The sequence below is a fragment of the Terrapene carolina genome, unplaced genomic scaffold (assembly GCF_002925995.2).
Source record: "Terrapene carolina triunguis isolate 2854851 unplaced genomic scaffold, T_m_triunguis-2.0 Scaffold951, whole genome shotgun sequence".
NCBI classification, from domain to species: Eukaryota; Metazoa; Chordata; order Testudines; family Emydidae; genus Terrapene; species Terrapene triunguis.
In genome coordinates this window covers 7169222-7175075 of record NW_020665302.1, presented here as the reverse complement: position 1 = coordinate 7175075, position 5854 = coordinate 7169222, and positions in this window count along the sequence as shown.

The window sequence follows — 5854 nt, the reverse complement described above, 5'->3', positions numbered from 1 at the left end:
GAGCCGAGCCTCCACCGGGGCTCGCCGCCCTGCCCCCGGCACTCTGGCCGCCGGGGTAGGGGGGAGAGCCGAGCCCCCGCCGGGGATCGCCGCCCTCCTCCCAGGGCTCCGGCCGCCCTCACCTCCGGCGCCCTCCCCCCGGCCGCCGGGGGGAGAGCGGAGCCCCCGCCGGGGCTCCGGCCGCCCCCCCCGGCTCCGGCCGGCCGTCCCCCCCGCGGGAGGGGGGGGCGGCCGGAGGCTTTTTTGCCTGGGGCAGCAAAAAAGCCAGAGCCGGCCCTGGCTGGAGGAGCACCCCAAGGAAGATCCAGCTGGTTTACAGCCCTCTCCCTGGGGCAGCTCTGAAGTGGGCCCTTAGAATTTCCGCGCTCCAGGGGAGCAGTGAGTAGAATTTTCCAGGCTGCGCTGGAGTGTTTGTGAAGCACAAACCAGGGATTTCTTACACTCCCTGAGTTCTGTGCAGTCACAGGACGGAGAAAGTAGTTTGAACATTTTCTTTGCAACCCCAAGGACTATAAACTTCCTTCTTTTAAATGAAAACTTTAATTCTTCAGCCCAATGTGGGGAAAGGACTGCCTTGCTAAGCTGCCGCAAGTGGGCCCTGGGGATGAAGTGACTGTTGGGCAGTGGTGAGTGGAGCTCAGCTCTGTATTTTTTTTTTTTTAAACTAAAGTCCTTAAAACAGAAAACTCTGCTAGGGTCTGACCAAATACCCCACCCATGGCCTGGGAAGCAATGCAGCCCAGCATCACTTCTCATGAACTATGGGTGCCCCAGGGTACACTTCCTGCTGACAGAATCTGCAGTTGCATAGAGGTTGCCTGACTAGAGGTTCAACTAGTTTAACCTGGCTAATCATCCAATTGATACTAATGACTTAAGTCCATGTTACTATTGTAAAGGGTGTTTAGGTAGCTAGACCTTTTGGGATACTTCCCTGAATGCTATTCATTGACACCTTTGCAGTAAGTGTTACACTTAAACCACACTGTATAGAAGAAAAACTAATTGCATTGCCAGAATCATGTGCCTACCAAAATACAGTATGTTAGGGCACTGGTTCTCCTCCCTTCCTACACTGGGACCTCTAGTCTAGCTGGCATCATCCCCTTTCCGGTTAGCAATATTGGGAAGGGCAGGGTGGTTGCAAACCCTGACCACGGTTTGCAGCCTGGGTTGAGAATCTATTAGGGTGTTGTTAGGATTGTGCAGCGTATATATGGGGCAGGTCGTCAGGACTCCTGGGTTCTCTTCCTCACTCCACTACTGGCTCAACTTCTGTGTGCCTCAAAATTTCCCTACCAGTAAAATGAGGATAATAATTCCGCCCTTATATGGGGTGGCGTGAGGCTTACATCTAAAGCACATAAAGATTCTCAGAAGAGGGACCCCGTTAGAAATTAAAAATATTAGTATTAGCTGTGTGCTAACGAAGCAGTTAACATAGCATATGGTGGCTAGTTAGCAGAGTTTTCCAAAGGATCCCAACATGTGTCAGAGCAGAGGTTAGGCCTGGGAACGTATTAGTGACAGAAATTCCCATGTCATTTACTCGCAGCAGAGTGTGGTATTTCCAGCTGCAGTAGGGAAGGCTGGTAGGGAAGCAGCAAGGGCACCTCCTTGCATGCCTGCATCAGGGGAGACAGGTGACTTTTTCTCTGGGGGTCCAGGCCTGTGAATCACCTTGTTCTCCCCCTCCCTAGGGTGACCAGATCATGTCCCGATTTTATAGGGACAGTCCCTATATTTGGGGCTGTGTCTTATATGGGCCTCTATTACCCCCCATCCCTTGTCCCGATTTTTCACACTTGCTCTCTGGTCATCCTACAAGAGAGACAGAAACAGACAGACAGACAGACTTGCTTGTGCTTAACTGGGTGCGAACTCCCTGACTCCACCAGTCTGCAGTGTTAGCCACCCAAACAATCCCCTCTGGGCTCTGCCAGCCTTCACTTTGCCCTGCAGGTAACAATAGGTGCACCCAGCCCCTGAGTCCCTCCGAAAGCTTCCCCCTGTAGCGTCCAGCCCTTAACCACTGCACACTCCCAGAAGGACCAGCTCAGCTGTCCCCAGAGGAATAGGGCGCACACCCGTTTGTTTGATTGAACCGAGATCAACTCCAGAGTAACATCACAGCTCTGAGTTACATTTATGGAGAAAACAATCATAAGTTTATTATCAAGGGCTAAGGTGTAAGAGCTAGTGAATCAGAACAATGGAAATGGTTAGCTATAAAACAAAATCATAACACGCAAACCTGGCTCTACGTTTATCAGTGGTCACTCCCCTATATAACAATGTAGATTTTCCCCAAAGGTGCAGTCTTTTGCAGAGCTAGCTGGTTTCAGACAAAGAAGGATGCAAGCATCCCCCTCTGCCAGTGCCAGAGGCTTTCCACGGCGAATGGATCACAAAATGTCTCCTTGCATTATATTTATGTTCTTCAAAGTTCATTTTTTGCCCCCACCTCCCACCCCAGAGACAGGACAACCCCCTGGGGTTTAGTCTCCCGTCCCTGGTGTCTTCCCACCCTCCTGTTGATTTCACATAAGTATATTGGGCTCTCATTCTGTTGGCTTACAATGCTTAATCTCCATGTGAATGGAGGCAGACACGTGAACATACATCCCTCTGTCTGGCAAAGCCTGTTTGTCAGCCCTGCTGGGACACAGACTAAACACATTTTTCAGCACGTACACACAGCCCCTGAAATATCATCTCTGCCTACGTCTTGCAACGACGATGGGGCTCAGTGTGGCACAAGCTTTTATTAGAGACCTCATATGACCCTTTTTGGAGCAATACTATGAAAGCAGTGTGTTAGGCGTAGTGAGTTTGTCAGGCCTGACAGGCGTTGCTGTTAGAGAACAGTAAGTCTTTTGCCAGCGAGCGTTGCATGGCGCTTTGTTGCTGTCAGAGTTGTTATTAGTAGGAAACCTAGGGTTTTGGTCAAGGTCTGCTTTATTTCCTTGTTGCACATTGGAGTTGGTAGGTGCCTGCATAACATGTATCTTGACATGCCCCAGGTGGGGGGCGGTAGAGAACCTGCACAGAGTTTGGTCTGATCTGCAAATGCCTATAGATGTAGAAGTGTTTTATGTCCTTCTGGGTGTCTCTGGGGTAAGGGGTGCATTGTACAATGATTCATGGACATTAAGGCCAGAAGCCATCATCCTAGTCACTTCCTATGTAACACCCTGTGGTTCCTACATCCAGCCCGCTAACCTGTGGTTAATTTGTTGCTGGATGGTTCTGGCTGGCAGAAGTACCACTTAGCTGTTTGCAGCAGGAGTGGGTTTCTGAGGAGTTGTCTCTGCGTGGACTTGATCCAAAAGCCATCGACATCAGTCCAGAAGACACTGTTGTTGGTAGCACTCGTGACATGGGAAATCAAAAGCTGTGCACTCAGGTGGATGTGGGCTATTCTGTGTACTTAGAGCTAGAACTGCCCTTGAAATCTGTGCACAGAAGGGCCCCCTCACGTATGGCTTTCACACTCCTGTGCATAAAGGAGGAGATCACACAACACCTCTGTGGCACTGTCTCTCCCTTTGAGGCCCCCTTGGGGAGCTCAACTGTATTACCTGTAACTCAGCCTTCCTCTGCAGTAAGGAACCCTCACATAACGGGGGGAGATGTGGTCATGGGAGGCCCTACCAGGCACTAGATAGGATTAGCAAGGCCCCAGAGCCAGCGTGAAGTTTGGGGTCAGAACCAGAGTCTGTTTCACAGATGGGTTGAGGGGAGAGAAACCTCCCTGCCCTACAAGGCAGTGATCAGAGGGGATCCCTGCAAAGGAGCCCCCACAGGGGCCTGTTATGTCTTTTGCTCTTTGCACAAAAAACGTAAAATAAAGGACGACGCAGGCATGGTGGGGTTCCAGTAACACAGCAGGCAAGATCTAGCTACTGTCTAGCCCAGGGGTGGGCAAACTTTTTGGCCTGAGGGCCACACATCGGCGTGCAAAACTGTATGGAGGGCTGGGTAGAGAAGGCTGTGCCTCCCCAAACAGCCTGGCCCCCTCCCACTCCCTCTCTTCCCCCCACAGAACCTCCGACCCATCCAACCCCCCCTGCTCCCTGTCCCCTGACTGCCCTGACCCTATCCACGCCCCTGCCCCCAGACAGGCCCCCCGGGACTCCCATGCCTATCCAACCCCCCCCCAACCTCCACCCCATCCAACCTCCCCCTGCTCCCACCCCATCCAACCTCCCCCTGCTCCCTGACTGCCCCGCCCCCTATCCACCCCCTGACAGCCCCCCCAGGATTCCCACACCCTATCCAATCACCCCCTGCTCCCTGTCCCCTGACTGCCCCTGGGATCCCCTGCCCTTTATCCAACCTCCCCACTCCCCGCCCCCTTACCATGCTACTCAGAGCAGCAGGAGCTCGCAGTCCCGCCGTCCGGCTGGAGCCAGCCATGCCGCCTGGCAGGAGCGGCGGGCCAGATGCTGGTGACGCGGCATGCTGAGGAGGGGCCGGGAGCTAGCCTCCCTGCCCAGAAGCTCAGGACAGTCCCGTGGGCCGTAGTTTGCCCACCTCTGGTCTAGCAAGATCTAGCTGCTTTGGCTGGGTTCTGGCAGCTTCTCCAACACAGAACAAAGTGAGCACCACTAAAGGGCTTGCAGACCATTTAAATGGATACCCTTAGAATCATAGAATCTCAGGGTTGGCAGGGACCTCAGGAGGTCATCTAGTCCAACCCCCTGCTCAAAGCAGGACCAATCCCCAACTAAATCCCCAAATGGCCCCCCCAAGGATTGAACTCACAAACCTGGGTTTAGCAGGCCAATGCTCAAACCACTGAGCTGCAGCATGTGAACAAATGATCAGTTACAACAGGCGCATAGGCGATTAGCCCAGATTCACATGGGTACTGGGACTAGGGACGGTACCGGGTCTCCTCTGGTTGGGGGTTAGTTTGTGCCATTGCTCCTATGCGTCAGGAGTGCAGACTCACCAGGTCCTAAGAACACTGGATAGTTTCTCCTCCCTCCCGCAACATGGCCCTGGCCTGCCCAGGAATGCCCCTTGTGCCAGGGCTTCATGCACCAGGGGTATTTGTGGGGCTTTACGGTCCCTTTCTGTGGCCTAGCAGTGAATTGCCCCCAATGTCTCTAAGGTGCTGTTTGTCCCACTGTGTGCAGAGCCAGTGTCCTGTGCTCAGTGCCAGCCCCTTGTTAGCTTTGGTAGCAGAAGACGCCTGTGGTCAAGCTCCAGGTTTGTATTTACCCTGGAGAGCAGGGTTCCCTGGCAGGCAGCCGCTGGAATTCCTCTGCCAATGGGATGGCCCCCTGGTGCCCCAGCTCCTGGGAGGGGAGTGGCAACGTGTGGCAGGTTAGGACTAGGTTAGTGTGATGCACGCAGGGAGGAGTGCAGCGAAGTCTGGCAAAGCAGAGCAACGACAGGAGGATGTAAGAAAGGGTTTGTTACAGCCAGGGCCAGTGCAAGGATATTTTGCGCCCTAGTGAAACTTCCACCTTGCGCCCCACCTCCTCCTCCCCTCCCCCCAGAGCATCGCTTATTAGAAACTTTCAAACATGAATACAGTGGAGTCACGTCTTACGCAGGGGTTAGGTTCTAAGGTCAGCGCGTAAGAGGAAAATCGCATATAGTGAAAATTACCATAAAGTACTGTACACACAGTATACGCTGTCTACCCTAGAACAGGGGTCCTCAACCTACGGCACATGTGCCAAAGGTGGCACGCGAGCCCATTTTTTTTTAATGGCAGGCTGCGAGTTCCGGTTGCCGGTCTGGGGTTCCGTCCACCGGCTCCTGCCAGCCGGAGTCCCAGCCGCCAGCCCCGTTCAGCCTGCTCAGCCCGCTGCCAGCTGGGGTCCTAGCCAGCGGCTCC